Here is a 16,248-nt window from a genome sequence, read left to right on the forward strand (position 1 = left end):
GGTCCCTACAGTCAAACATGGCGGAGGTTCCCTGATGTTTTGGGGTTGCTTTGCTGCCTCTGTCACTGGACTGCTTGACCGTGTGCATGGCATTATGAAGTCTGAAGACTACCAACAAATTTTGCAGCATAATGTAGGGCCCAGTGTGAGAAATCTGGGTCTCCCTCAGAGGTCATGGGTCTTCCGGCAGGACAATGACCCAAAACACACTTCAAAAAGCACTAGAAAATGGTTTGAGAGAAAGCACTGGAGACTTCTAAGGTGGCCAGCAATGTGTCCAGACCTGAATCCCATAGAACACCTGTGGAGAGATCTAAAAATGGCAGATTGGAGAAGGCACCTTTCTAATATCAGGGACCTGGAGCAGTTTGCCAAAGAAGAATGGTCTAAAATTCCAGCAGAGCATTGTAAGAAACTCATTGATGGTTACCGGAAGTGGTTGGTCGCAGTTATTTTGGCTAAAGGTTGTGCAGCCAAGTATTAGGCTGAGGGTGCCAATACTTTTGTCTGGTCCATTTTTGGAGTTTGGTGTGAAATGATCAATGTTTTGCTTTTTGATTCATTCTCTTTTGTGTTTTTTCATTTAAGAAAAATTAAATGAAGATAATAATACCAAAGAATTTGTGTTTGCAATCATTTTCAGGAAGAAACTGAGTATTATCTGACAGAGTTGCAGGGATGTCAATACTTTTGGCCACAACTGTATGTCATTGGTCGTGAAGGGGTTAAGGGAAAATTGATCCAAACAGCCTTGATGCCATGCACATGAGGCCTAAATTGTGGGGGTTAATGTAAACATCCCTGTTGGTGTAGGTTAGTGGATTGATTAATGGGGTTGTCTGGCCATGAGATACAAATCTGCGCACTGCGAGGGAGAGCAAATGGTCATGTGACCACAAGTATGTGATTTGCTCATTCACAGCCACATTCCAACTAAGCGTATCCTGACTCACTGAATTCACTTGTAGTGAGTGAAGCAGCGTACATCTAGATGTCACGTGACCGCATTTATGCGGTCAATGGATTAGAGACCTGCAAATATATAAAGCTATAGTGGTATTCAACCACAATAAATATGAGAATAACTGTCCTGGTTAGCCATAGTTAAAAGAGAATATAAAACAATGGATAAAATGTAGGAGGGATAAACTGATGAAAAAAAATATTAACAACAAATAAGAAAAAAATAGGTCTTGCCTTCCCCAAATTTGTTGTGATCCTCCTGTCCTCCCCTTTTGTCAAATTCAAATATTTAATAGATATTGTATATCGGTTAGTTAAAATTCACGCAAAGCTAAACCTTCAGACTGTACAAATACAGTACATGCTCTTTGAGATGGCCACCCAATCTTTAATTGAAAATTGGTCTTTCTACAGGGTTGGTCCGCAAAGAAGGTGGCCAAGATTCCAAGTATATGATGGAAGTGACTCACAGGAGATCTTGATTAGAAAAAAAAGGTCTTCTACATGAAGAGATGTTTTGGAGAGGTTGCACTGTACATAAGTGAGCAAGAAAATGGACAGAGTTTAATAATATGTTTATAGTGAAGCGGTTGTGCCACCCTGTTAGCTGTAAACTAAGCCTAAATTGTGGATTAATAAATGTACTTTTATTATTGAATTTAATTTGTTTTGGATTAAGAAATAATATTAAAATAAAGTACAAGAAAGATCTAAAATGATGCTCTCAACAGCATATACAGTAGCACATAATAGTAACATATATTCCTTGTCTTACATTTTGATAAATATGGGAACCACGTATTATTTTAGCACATTTTCTCAATATAGTTATAGAATAGACACATGGCATTTTACACAAACTATCGAGCACCAGTATCCTTTCCAGAAATAGACTTGAGTGGAGGTTAGAACATTTACTACTTCCAATCTCAATATGATGCTCCGTGACCAGTTACTAAAGAGATACCTTCAGACTGTATCTTGGATAAAAGCTAAAAAGTCAATCATTTGTATTGCTTTTCTTTTTATCCACTTCTGTTTGTAAAGAAAAAGATCAGGAAAAATGTTAAAAAGTTACCAATGCTTGAAACGTTATGTAAAATATATATGCATGGTGAACAGCTATCTATCCAATTTAAGTCGATGGAAGGTGTTGTTAAACTACATTGAAATATGTTTAAAATATTTCATGAGGTCTCGCACACACAAAAAAAAGAATAATTGGAAGAAAAATTCTGCTTGTCTAAGCGGAGAGCACATTTGTAGCAGTAGGGTAAATGTTTTATCGATTGAGGAACTGGGAAACTGAAGTCATTACTCACCACGGGCTAAAGAATAATTGCTAATGCTCTAGCGGAAAGATTAAAAAACAGTTTCTGGAAGTATTTCTTACAATGATCAATGAAGTATCATCCCAGGCCACTGGATCTTCAATAACATTTTTCCCTTTTGGGATACGATCAATTTTTATAATATGATTCATTTGCCAGTGGGCATGCTTTTTTCATTTGATGAAAAGGCACTTATGCTCCTTATATTGTTAAAAAGTAACCTTGCAGAGACAGGGTTCAGACTCACACACAAAAGGTTCAGACGCCTCTGTGCTTTAGGAAAAGATTTCAAAGCTGTTCCAAGCACTTGTTACCTTATCTATCTGTCAGTATTGTCACATTAATTTACAGTTATTACAGTAAAATTGTGGAAATTGTGTTCCCTGACAAAGACGTCAGGTACACTCGTCATTTTTTTTTATTTTTTGCTGTGCTTTCTTTTTTTCTTCAACATGAGTTTTGGATGAGAAAAAAGTATATCTGTCTTTAACGTTCAAATAAAAATAAAACAATTACCGTAGTATACTGTGTACGTTGAATCATCTCCATCCAATTAACAAGGACATTGCAAAGATTTATATTATATGTTTTTTTTTTAATTCTTGCATTCTTATTTTTGGTTTGGTTTCATTGTGCCTGGGTGCTTACCATTATGTACAGGAGTGCAACATCTAAGGGTGTAAATGACATGAATTCCCAGTACATAATGAGCAATATGCTGTAATGAAAAAAATGAATGTATTTTTGGAAGCAACTTTGTTTTGGACATTTTTCTAATCTTTTTGAGTGCTAGAGGTGTCTTGACAACATATTTACAGGGCTCCTCAGATCTTATGGGGTCTTCTGGAGTGAGTGTTGGTATGATATCCCCTCTATTCTTATAATGGATGGTCACCTTGCTTATGGTACCTTTTGGTCTATCTATAAATATAAATATTTTGAGTAAATAGCTACATTTCTCTGGGGACGCCCAGATTCGGGGTTGTTAGGTCATGCCCTATGTATTATTATGTACATTTTGGTGAATTTTGTGTAATTTTCCATAAGTGGTCTTTGCCTATCAGCATTTATTATTAGATCTGTTTGGGACATTTGGGGGTGTGCCTTCCTTTTTAAATGTTTTTATTCTGTATACCTGTTGTATTCTAGGGCAGTAAACCCATAGTCCTTTAGTAGAAAGCTTTGGAAACCAGAAGAAGTGTATCTAGTTACCTAAAACTTGGCGAGAGATATGCTACTGGAACCGGATGAGATAAGTAACAATTACGCTGAAAGAATTCCACAGGAATATGGAATTCCGCTATCTCACCAACTAGAAACAGCATCTCTATAAAAGGAGCTGAGTACTTGGCTTGTTGGTTAAAAATTAAAATTGTGAGTAATCTAAGTAAACATTGAAAAGGGGAAATCTGGGAAAATATATTATTTTCTTAATGACATAAGTTATTCATACATTATTAAATTGGGTGTTTGATTAATTATTTTGGTGAATTGATTAACCCCTTCACCCCCAAGGGTGGTTTGCACGTTCATGACCGGGCCAATTTTTACAATTCTGACCACTGTACCTTTATGAGGTCATAACTCTGGAACGCTTCCATGGATCCTGGTGATTCTCACATTGTTTTCTCGTGGCATATTGTACTTCATGTTAGTGGTAAAATTTCATTCAAATAACTTGCGTTTATTTGTGAGAAAAACGGAAATTTGGCGAAAATTTTGAAAATTTCGCAATTTTCCAACTTTGAATTTTTATGCCCTTAAATCACAGAGATACAGCACACAAAAAACTTGATAACTAACATTTCCCACATTTTTACTTTACATCAGCACAATTTTGGTACCAAAACTTTTTTTTGTTAGGAAGTTATAAGGGTTAAAAGTTGACCAGCGATTTCTCATTTTTACAACACCATTTTATTTTTAGGACCACATCACATTTGAGGTCACTTTGAGGGGTCTATATGATAGAAAATATCCAAAAGTGACACCATTCTAAAAAATGCACCCCTTAAGGTGCTCAAAACCACATTCAAGAAGTTTATTAACCCTTTAGGTGCATCACAGAAATTTTTTTGAATATTTAAAAAAAAATGAACATCTAACTTTTTTTCACAAAAAAATACTTCAGGTTCAATTTTTTTTATTTTACCAAGGGTAACAGGAGAAATTGGACTGCAAAAGTTATTGTGCAATTTGTCCTGAGTACGCTGATACCTGATATGTGGGGGGGAACAACTGTTTCGGCGCATGGCAGAGCTCAGAATGGAAGGAGCGCCGTTTGACTTTTTCAATGCAAAATTGGCTGGAATTCAGATCGGACGCCATGTCACGTTTGGAGAGTCCCTGATGTACCTAAACAGTGGAAACCCCCTACAAGTGACCCCATTTTGGAAACTAGACCCCCCAAGGAACTTATCTAGATATGTGGTGAGAACTTTGAACCCACAAGGGCTTTACAGAAGTATATAACGTACAGCGGTACAATTAAAAAATCATATTTTTTCCACAAAAATGATCTTTTCACCCTCAATTCTTATTTTTCCAAGGGTAACAGGACCCTAAAAGTTATTGTGCAATTTGTCCTGAGTACGCTGATACCCCATATGTGGGGGTAAACCACTATTTGGGCGCATGGCAGAGCTCGGAAGGGAAGCAGCGCCATTTGACGTTTTTGGCTGGAATTGAGATCGGACACCATGTCGCGATTGGAAAACCCCTGATGTACCAAAACAGTGGAAACCCCCCACAAATGACACCATTTTGGAAACTAGACCCCCTAAGGAACTTATCTAGATGTGTGGTGAGAACTTTGAACCCCCAAGGGCTTCACAGAAGTTTATAACATAAAGCTGTACAATTAAAAAATCATATTTTTTCCACGAAAATGATCTTTTCACCCTCAATTCTTATTTTTTCAAGGGTAACAGGACCCTAAAAGTTATTGTCCAATTTGTCCTGAGTACGCTGATACCCCACATGTGGGGGGTAAACCACTATTTGGGCGCATGGCAGAGCTCGGAAGGGAAGCAGCGCCATTTGACGTTTTTGGCTGGAATTGAGATCGGACACCATGTCGCGATTGGAAAACCCCTGATGTACCTAAACAGTGGAAACCCCCCACAAATGACACCATTTTGTAAACTAGACCCCCCAAGGAACTTATCTAGATGTGTGGTGAGCACTTTGAACCCCCAAGGGCTTCACAGAAGTTTATAATGCCCGGACATGAAAATAAAAAAATCGTATTTTTTCCACAAACATGATCAATTAGTCCCCAATTTTTTCATTTTCCCAAGGGTAACAGGAGAAATTGGACCCCAAAAGTTGTTGTCCAATTTGCCATGAGTACGCTGACACCCCATATGTGGGAGAAAACTACTGTATGGACACACGTCAGGGCTCGGAAGGGAAGTAGTGACGTTTTGGAATGCAGACTTTGATGGAATGGTCTGCAGGTGTCATGTTGCCTTTGGAGAGCCCCTAATGTACCTAAACAGTGGAAACCCCCACAAATGACCCCATATTGGAAATGAGACCCCCTAAGGAACTTATCTAGATGTGTGGTGAGCACTTTGAACCCCCAAGGGCTTCACAGAAGTTTATAATGCCCGGGCATGAAAATAAAAAAATCGTATTTTTTCCACAAACATGATCAATTAGTCCCCAATTTTTTTATTTTCCCAAGGGTAACAGGAGAAATTGGACCCCAAAAGTTGTTGTCCAATTTGTCATGAGTACGCTGACACCCCATATGTGGGAGAAAACTACTGTATGGACACACGTCGGGGCTCGGAAGGGAAGCAGTGACATTTTGGAATGCAGACTTTGATGGAATGGTCTGCGGGTGTCATGTGCGTTTGGAGAGCCCCTGATGTACCTAAACTATTGAAACTCCCCACAAGTGACCCCATTTTCAACACTAGGCCCCCCACGGAACTTATCTAGATGTGTGGTGAGCACTTTGAACCCCCAAGTGCTTCACAGAAGTTTATAACGCTCGGGCGTGAAAATAAAAAAATCATTTTTTTCCACAAAAATGATATTTTTGCCCCCAAATTTTTATTTTCCTAAGGGTAACAGGAGAAATTGGACCCCAAAAATTGTTTTGCAATTTGACCTGAGTAGGCTGATACCCTACATGTGGGGGTAAAACACTGTTTGGGCGCATGGCAGAGCTTGGAAGGGAAGGAGCACCATTTGACTTTTTCAACTCAGAATTGGCTGGAATTGAGATCAGACGCCATGTTGCATTTGGAGAGCCCCTGATGTGCCCAAACAGTGGAAACCCCCAATTCTAACTCCAACCCGCACCCCAACACACCCCTAACCCTAATCTCAGCCCTAACCCTAACCCTAGCCCTAATCCTAGCCCTAACCCTACCCCTAGCCCTAACCCTACCCTAACCCTAACCCTAGCCCTAACCCTAATGGAAAAATGGAAATAAATACATTTTTTTAATTTTATTATTTTTCCCTAACTAAGGGGGTGATAACGGGGGGTTTGATTTACTATTTATGGCGGTTTTCATGTTTGGCGGCTGTCACACGCTAAAAGACGCTTTTTATTGTAAAACTAGTTTTTGCATCACCACATATTGAGAGCTCTAATTTTTCCGTATTTTGACCCACCGAGTCATGTGAGGTCTTATTTTTTGCGGGACGAGTTGACGTTTTTATTGGTACCATTTTCGGGCATGTGACATTTTTTGATCGCTTTTTATTCCGATTTTTGGGACGCAGAATGAACAAAAACCAGCGTTTCATGAATTTCTTTTGGGGGGGTGCGTTTACACCGTTCCGCGTGTGATAAAATTGATAAGGCAGTTTTATTCTTCGGGTCAGTACGCTTACAGAGATACCTTATTTAGGTCGTTTTTTTATGTTTTGGCGCTTTTATGCAATGAAAACTATTTTATATAAAAAATAATTATTTTTGCATCGCTTTATTCTGCGAGCTATAACTTTTTTATTTTTTTGCAGATGATGCTGTGTGGTGGCTTGTTTTTTGCGGGACAAGATGACGTTTTCAGTGGTACCATGGATATTTATATGCGTCTTTTTGATCGCGCGTTATTACACTTTTTGTTTGGCGGTATGATAATAAATCATTATTTTTTGCTTCGTTTTTTATTTTTATTTTTTAAGGGGTTCGCTAAAGGGGTTAACTAATGGGACAGTTTTATAGGGCGGGTCGTTACGGACGCGGCGATACCTAATATGTGTACTTTTATTGTTTTTTTTTTTTATTTCTAAAAAATGGATTTATTTGGGGGAATATTTTTTTTTTTTTCTAATTTATTTGGCAATTTTTTTAAATTTATTGTAACACTTTTTTTATTTTTTTTTTACTTTATTAAATAGTCCCAGGTGGGACATCACTGTCCTGTGACAGATCGCTGATCTGTCACATCACAGATCACTGTGACAGATCAGCAATCTGTCACAGGCACTGCTGCAGGCTTCCTCATGCCTGCGCTTTGCAGGCACTGAGGAAGCCAGCTTCCTGCAGGCCCCCGAAGGCCCCGTCGCCATCTTGGATTCGGGGGCCTGCAGGAAAGGAGCCCCAGACAGCAGCGCTGCACATTGCGCTGCCGTGGGGGGCTCAGGGAAGAACGGAGGGAGCCCCCTCCCTGCCGAAGCTTCCCTTTAACTCCCGGTACACTGCGATCGTGTTTGATCGCGGTGTACAAGGGGTTAATGTGTCGGGGGCGGTCCGTGACCGCCCCTGACACATTGTACCGGGTGTCAGCTGTGATAATCAGCTGACACCCGGCCGCGATAAGCGGCGCTCACCATGTGGGCGCCGCTGATCGCGGTAGATGTACTATCCCGTCCATGGGCATAGGGTCCCGGGTCCCATGGACGGGATAGTACGTCTCATGTCAGGAAGGGGTTAATACAAAGAATGCACCTGGGCTGAATATGTGGGAAATCATTTCCAGACAGTTCAATATATGATAATGACATCAAAAGTAAATGGAAACAACAGAAATTTTAAAGAGTTCTACATTTCACTGCTGGAATTAACTACTTGCTGCTGGCAGGTGGGAAACATTTAGTCAACCAGACTTCTGACTTCTGGCAGCTACAATATGCAGTCAGTGGGCAGAAGAAAATCAACTGAGAACACAAATAAATGTATCTGTATTTTATTTATATCTGAAAAAAGTGTTCTATAACAACCATTTCAAGCTCTTTATTGTGCAAATGCAATTTTTTAAATTATTCCATTTGTAGGAGGATGTTCTCTAATATTAACATATATCATAGGTTACTTATAGATTTCTAAATTTCAAATGAGCAAAACATGTCCGTAGTAGAATAAAAAAATGGGATATGGCATAGATATTATTACATTGCATCATATTGTTTTATATAAAAAGTATACACTAAATAGTTAAAATTTAATGTAATTATTGGTTGCTTTAATAAAAATCAATGTAATACAATGGAATGGCAAAATTACACAAGTTAAATGCATGGGCTGCTACAGCAGGAAGTTTAGCCAAACAAGACCCCTAGCATATACCTTGCAGATCTGCTCAAAGTGAACATCTGATCATAGGACGAGCAATTATGTGGTGCCCCTGAGGGTCCAGTCGCCACAGAGGTACTGCACCTCATCCAGAGGTGTGGTATCCCCCCCTTATTATTATTATTTATTTATATAGCACCATTGGTTCCATGGTGCTCTACATGAGAAGGGGTTACATACAAATTACAGATATCACTTACAGTAAACAAACTAACAATGACAGACTGATACAGAGGGGAGAGAGGGCCCTGCCCTTTCGGGCTTACATGCTACAGGATGGTGGGGAAGGATACAGTAGGTTGGTGGGTTGCAGCAGTTCCGGTGTTGGTTGAGGTGATATCATCGGTAGTGGTGAGAGAGAAGGATTTAGCGGGGTGATTGCAGGCTGTAGGCTTTCTTGAAGAGGTGGGTTTTCAGGTTCCGTCTGAAGTTTCCAAATGTGGTTGGTAGTCGGACTTGTTGGGGCAAAGAATTCCAGAGAATAGGGGCTATTCGGGAGAAGTCTTGGAGGCGGTTGGGTGAGGAGCGAATAAGTGTGGAGGAGAGAAGGAGGTCTTGGGAGGACCGGAGATTACGTGAGGGAAGGTATCGGGAGATTAGTTCAGAGACATATGGGGAGACAGGTTATAGATGGCCTTGTAGGTCAGAATTAGTAATTTGAACTGGATACGCTGAGGGAATGGGAGCCAGTGAAAAGATTTGCAGAGGGGAGAAGCGGAGGAGTAGCGAGGAGAGAGATGAATTAGTCAGGCGACAGAGTTAAGGATGGACTGGAGAGGTGTGAGGGTGTTAGCAGGGAGACCACAGAAAAGGATGTTGCAGTAGTCGAGGCAGGAGATGATGAGGGCATGCACATGCATTTTAGTAGATTGAGGGTTGAGGAAAGGACGGATTCTGGAAATATTTTTGAGCTGGAGGCGACAGGAGGTTAGGTAAGGAGGTAGCACCACCCAGGACTCCTAACTTGCACACAACACACACCAGGCTGGCCAGGAAAGGGTTTTGGGGAGTTAGTGGGGAAGGTATGTAGAATGGGAGGAGGTTAGGGAGTGGAGTGATTGAGGACATCCAATCAGTGACAGTGAGGTGACAGTTAGTGGGAGGAGTTAGTGTGAGTAAAAAGATTGTTCTGGAAAGATCCAGTCAGTCAGTCTGTGGCAGGACAGCGGAAAAGCAAGACTGACATGAAAGGAGTAAGGGTCAGAGAAGCGTGAGAAACATTTTGAGGAAGCTCCTAGACAGAAAGAAGGGGTCCTTGGGACACGGGGAGTGCCATATCCAGTACTGGAGGGACCAGGCTGCAGTGGGGGAGCCGACCCCTGTGACTAGTAGAAAACATTAAAGGCTCAGCTAGCAAGCCGGAGGCTGCGGTAATTGCAGGTGCCTCAGCCTCAACCCCCATTATTCCTCAAAAAGGTAGCTAAAGAGGATCCCAGGGCCTGACCCACATTGCCCGGTGAGATCCGAGGCTGCCGGCTCGGGGATACTGCTGGTGGAGGTGCAGGGCAGGATAGACAGTAAAGATCAGCACAGAGAGGCGGTCTAGAAAGAAGAACATAAAGAGGAGTTATGAAACAGTGTCACCAATCTACCTGGGAGTTAGCTGGTCACCTCACGCGAAGGACATGGCACCAAGCAGGCACCGGTGCACATAAGACAACAGTGAGTAAAAACTCGGAAACTGCACCCAACTGTGTCCTTCGTATCTCGCCTGCTTTACACCACATTCACCATCACCGTCACCATCTCAACTGCCCAGGGACACAGCTCTGCCTGTGGAGAGCTTCACCATCTCTGCTGCCCTAACACCGTCCCAGAGGATCTGCATTGCAGCGTCGGCTATCATTGCCGAATACCACGATTCCCCTTTTCCTACCATTTTCTTATCATCTCCCCCCATTGAACATCCATCTTTACTGGACGCCCAGGGCCACGGACTGGGTCACTGCCACCGTGACACATCCCCTTTAAAGAACCTGACCGGCCCGGTACCGAGTAGCCTAAGGCCCTGTGGGGGCGTTCCAACTGGCGTCACAAACAGGATCATCACGCTCGGCAAAGCTGGGTACTTGGAGCTTGGCAATGCTGGGTACCTAGAGCCTGGCAAAGCTGAGTACTGTGTGCCAGAGACTGTAACATACTCTGTGCCAGAGGCTTTAATGTATTGTGTGCCAGAAATTTACTATACTGTGTAAAAGAGATTTTATATTATTGCTAAAAGGATTATATGTATTGAGTAATAGAGAGTTGGTAAGGCTGTTAAATCATCACCTAACTGTGCCATTGGTTACGGCACCACAAGTAGAAAGCGTTTGTTAAATAGCTGTGTCACAGGTTGTGTGGGCTTCTCAAATTGCAGCCAGCAGGAACCGAGAGGAATGAGCTGCGGTGGGCCCAGAGAGGGAGTGCAAGGATGATGCCTGCCCACCACCAACATCATCATGTGATGCAAAGGTGTCTGTCAGGAGGAAAGACCCACCTTTTGCATTACTTTGACAGTCATAAATAGTAGACGACAGCCAGCCCTCGGAAGGAGTCAGGGACAAGCAGTAAACGCACAAGAGACAGAACAATAAATATGGCAGTGGCAAAGTACCCAGAGTGTGGCGATGGTCCGGACCTGGAGCACCAGAGAACCTATGTAGAAGAGCTGAGTCGCCAGCTCCTGGACCTGTCTCTGACCGTAGCTGGCTGGTGGGAGTCAGAGGAGGCTGATGCAGAAGGTACTATGGCTGAAACTGACGCAGGTGTCGTTATGCAGCAAGAACTGTCCCGTGTTGTGAATCATAGAATCATAGAATCGTAGAGTTGGAAGGGACCTCCTGGGCCATCTGGTCCAATGCCCTGCTCAAAGCAGGATTCGCTAAATCATCCCAGACAAATGTCTGTCCAGCCTCTGTTTGAAGACTTCCATTGAAGGAGAACTCACCACTTCTCGTGGCAGCCTGTTCCACTCATTGATCACTCTAACTGTCAAAAAGTTTTTTCTAATATCTAATCTGTGTCTCCTCCCATTCAGTTTGATCCCATTGCTTCTAGTCTTTCTGTCATGTCGGACACTGTTTGCACCAGGGTGTCCGGCAGACAGCGGTAATACCCCATCCTACCACTTGGTTCTCAGCGGCGCTGGTTGGTCATCTGATCCGGCTTGGATCGGGTTAACCAGGTTGTCATTCTGGCTGAGGGCTTAGCCACTCCTTCTGTCTTTAAATTGTCCTGCGTGACTATGGGTGTCGCCGACTATAGCTCTTGCCTTGTGCTAGCGATACCGGTCTGGAGTGGTGGTCTAAGGAGCATACGGTTTCTGGTGTAGTATATTCCGTTGTTGCCATTTTGCCTCCCTGTGTTGTATTTTTTGGTTGCCCTTGCACATTATTGTATTCTCCTGTGTGTACCCGGTGTGGTGCATTTCCTTTATCCCTGTCCATACTTATTTGTGGGGTCTGGTGTTTGGTCTCCTCACTGGGTGGAGGGTGGTGGGTTCAGCTTAGGGCTGGACAGGAGACAAGGACAGGGTGGAGGCCCAGGCACACCTTCAGTGTAAACCCTGGGTTGAGGGACAGACAGGGTTTCCCCTAGTCTGAGGGACACTGCAGGGGCCCCAGGGTTTCAGCCTAAAGTTACCTAGGCTTCCCATGACATTATAGTCGGCCCCCCCCCAAAAAAAAAAAGGATTATTTACCATGGATCCTATAGTCTCCATAACCAAGCAGCTGGAGGGTCTGTCCATACAGGTCACTGAACTGAGGGGGGCGGTCCAGCAACAAGGCCTGTCAGTTCCTGCTGTGCAAACTGAGGCAGCAGTCAGGGCAGCTGAACCGAAGTTACCTCTTCCTGAACGATTTTCTGGTGATCGCTGTAAGTTCGTTGTATTTCGTGAATCCTGCAAATTGTATTTTCGTATGCATCCACTCTCCTCAGGAAATGAGGCTCAGCGTGTGGGTTTGGTAATTTCCTTGCTGAGTGGTGATCCCCATCATGGGCTTTTTCACTACCTTCTGATTCACCAGCATTTGAGTCCGTAGACTTTTTTTTTTCTGCTCTTGGTTTAATCTATGACGATCCTGACAGACTGGCATTAGCAGAGTCTAAAATGCGCTCTCTACTCCAGGGTGAGCGACTGGCGGAGGATCATTGTACGGAATTTCGTCGCTGGGCTGTGGACACTCAATGGAATGACCCTGCACTAAGGAGTCAATTTTTGCATGGGGTTTCTGGAAGGGTTAAACAAGCTCTGCTAATGTATGAGACTCCTGCCTCTCTGGAGGCTGCTATGGTACTTGTAGTACGCATTGATCGCCGCTTTCGTCAGATGTCGCAGGAGACATTGCCTGTGGGGGGGGCAGTCTCTGGTGAGGTTGCCTTGGGTGAATCCGTGGAACCTATGCAGATCGCTGGTATATCACATACACATAATAACAAGCATAAATGTCCCTTGCCCAGAAAACAAGGGGTCTGTTTTTTTTGTGGCAAAAAAGGACGTTTTATTAATGCTTGCCCCCTGGTACCTAAGAAAGACGTGCCGGCGGAAAACTGCTAGGCTCAGAGGGTTTGGAGGAGTCTAGTCTGAGCCTTTGCATATCCTCCGTGGTGGTCTCCCAGTGTATGCTCCCTGCCAAGGTAGTAATCGGGGGCCAAGAGCTGTCGATTACTGTATTTGTAGATAGTGGTTCAGCCGCTAATCTCATTGATGAAAAGTTTGCATGTACAGCGGGATTTAAGGTGGAGACGCTGCCTAATCCTATCCGGGTGGTTACCATCAATGCCTCCCCTCTCTCACAAGGGGAGATTAAAGAGTTTGTGGCTGATGTAAAACTCCACATTGGGGTCCTACACTCCTAGCGGGTAACATGTAAGGTGCTCAGTAATTTACCTGCTCAGGTAGTTCTGGGGTTTCCATGGTTGTCTATGCACAATCCGGTGATTGATTGGAAGAGCCAGGACATAATCCAGTGGAGCAGGTATTGCCAGGAGAGTTGTCTGGCCACATGTATCTCCGCTGTGACTCCCAGCATCCCGGAGCCACTGCTGGACTTTGCTGATGTATTTTCTGAAAGAGGTTGTTCAGAGCTGCCACCGCACCGACCCTATGACTGTGCTATTAGGTTAAAACCGGGGGCCAAGTTACCGAAAGCCAGGATGTTTAATATCTCAGGTCCTGAGAGGCAAGCTCTCAAAGAATACATTGCAGAAAGTCTAAGCAAAGGGCACATCAGGCCTTCATCATCTCCATTGGCGGCGGGGTTCTTCTTTGTCAAGAAGAAAGATGGTGGATTACGCCCATGTCTGGATTTCAGGGAACTCAACCAGATTACGGTTCGTGACCCATACCCTATGCCGCTGATACCTGATTTGTTCAACCAGGTGTCTGGTGCCAAATGGTTTTCCAAGCTTGACCTCAGGGTGGCGTACAATCTCATAAGAGTCCGTCAAGGGGATGAATGGAAGACAGCATTTAATACCCCTGAGGGTCATTTTGAGAATTTGGTGATGCCATTTGGGTTGACGAGCGCGCCAGCAGTATTTCAACATTTCATAAATGATGTCTTTTCTCATCTCTTGGGGAAATTTGTTATTATATACTTTGATGACATTCTTATTTACTCACGCGACCGTGATGCACACATAGAGCATGTTAGGCAGGTATTGCAGTTGCTCAGGGAGAACAAGCTCTATGCCAAGCTTGAGAAATGTGTATTTGTCATCCAAGAATTACCTTTTTTGGGTTATGTAATTTCCGCCTCAGGGTTTAAAATGGACACCGCTAAGGTGCAAGCGGTGCTGCAGTGGGATCGGCCTGATAATCTCAAGGCACTTCAGCGATTCCTGGGCTTTTCCAATTATTATAGGAAATTTATTAAGAATTTTTCTATGATTGCTAAACCGCTCACCGACATGACTAAAAAAGGTACCAATTTTTCTGACTGGTCTGAGGCTGCTGTGCGCGCGTTTGAATTCCTAAAAAACAGTTTTGCTTCAGCTCCCATCCTGGTTCAGCCTGATGTCTCCCTACCATTTACCATGGAGGTGGATGCATCTGAGGTTGGAGTGGGGGCGGTACTGTCTTAGGGTCCATCCTTGGGCAAATTGCATCCGTGTGCCTACTTCTCCAAGAAGCTGTCGCCTGCCGAGCGTAATTACGATATTGGTAACGGAATTGTTGGCCATCAAGTTGGCATTTGAGGAATGGCGACACTTCTTGGAGGGGGCTGTCCATCAGATACAGACCATAAAAATCTGCTTTATTTAGAGTCTGCTAAACGCCTGTCCCCCAGACAGGCTCGCTGGGCGTTATTCTTCACCCTGTTCAATTTTTTTGTAACATACCGACCAGGTTCAAAGAATACTAAGGCGGACGCCTTGTCCAGATGTTTTCCGGGTTGAGAGCCACGGGAGGATCCGGTGCCTATCCTCCAAAAGGGAGTTTTGGTCTCGGCTCTCACGACAGAAGTTGAGGCCGAGATTGCTGAGGCTCAGAAGGAGGTACCGCCGGATCTGCCTCCTAATAAATCGTTTGTGCCACTACACCTACGCTTAAAGGTGTTAGGGGAACATCACGATACTGTCCTGGTGGGCCACCCAGGGGTTAAGGGCACTCTGGAACTTGTATCACGTCATTTTTGGTGGCCCAAAATCCGGCAGGACGTGGCCTCATATGTGTCAGCCTGTACCACGTGCGCACGGGCCAAGACACCACGCTCCCGTCCTGCTGGCACGTTGCATCCTCTCTGTGTGCCCAGTAAGCCATGGACTGAGATTTCCATGGATTTCATTACTGATTTGCCCTCCTCGGCTGGGAACACGGTCATTCTGGTAATAGTTGATCGGTTCTCTAAAATGTCGCATTTCGTTGCTTTGCCATCTTTGCCCAATGCGAAGACCCTTGCTCAGGTATTTATTCGCAAGGTGGTCAGACTTCTTGGTGTCCCGTCTGACATTGTATCTGATAGAGGTACACAATTTGTGGCAAAATTTTGGAGAGCTTTTTGTTCACGCCTAGGGATTAAATTGTCTCATTCATCGGCTTTCTATCCGCAGTCGAATGGGCAGACTGAGCGTATGAACCAAAACCTGGAACAATACTTACGCTGTTTTGTGTCTGACAATCAGGAAGAGTGGTCGGCGTTTCTTCCTCTGGCTGAATTCGCGATAAACAATCATTGTCGGAATCGACTGGGGAATCTCCTTTCTTTTGTGTTTATGGTCAACATCCCCAATTCTGTACCTTGCGCCAAGGGTGCTCTGCGGGCGTCCCTGAGGAGGACCAGTTGGGAGCACAATTGTCATCCGTTTGGAGGAGAGTAAAGCAGCGCTTGCTGAATGTAGGTTCTAGGTACAAACGTGTGGCTGACGGTAGACGTGTGCCAGGTCCGGACCTATGTGTGGGTGATTGGGTGTGGTTGTCTACAAGGAACA

Source organism: Dendrobates tinctorius, unplaced genomic scaffold (assembly GCF_039654945.1).
Source record: "Dendrobates tinctorius isolate UK_male_01 unplaced genomic scaffold, ASM3965494v1 ptg000144l, whole genome shotgun sequence".
Taxonomy (NCBI): Eukaryota; Metazoa; Chordata; class Amphibia; order Anura; family Dendrobatidae; genus Dendrobates; species Dendrobates tinctorius.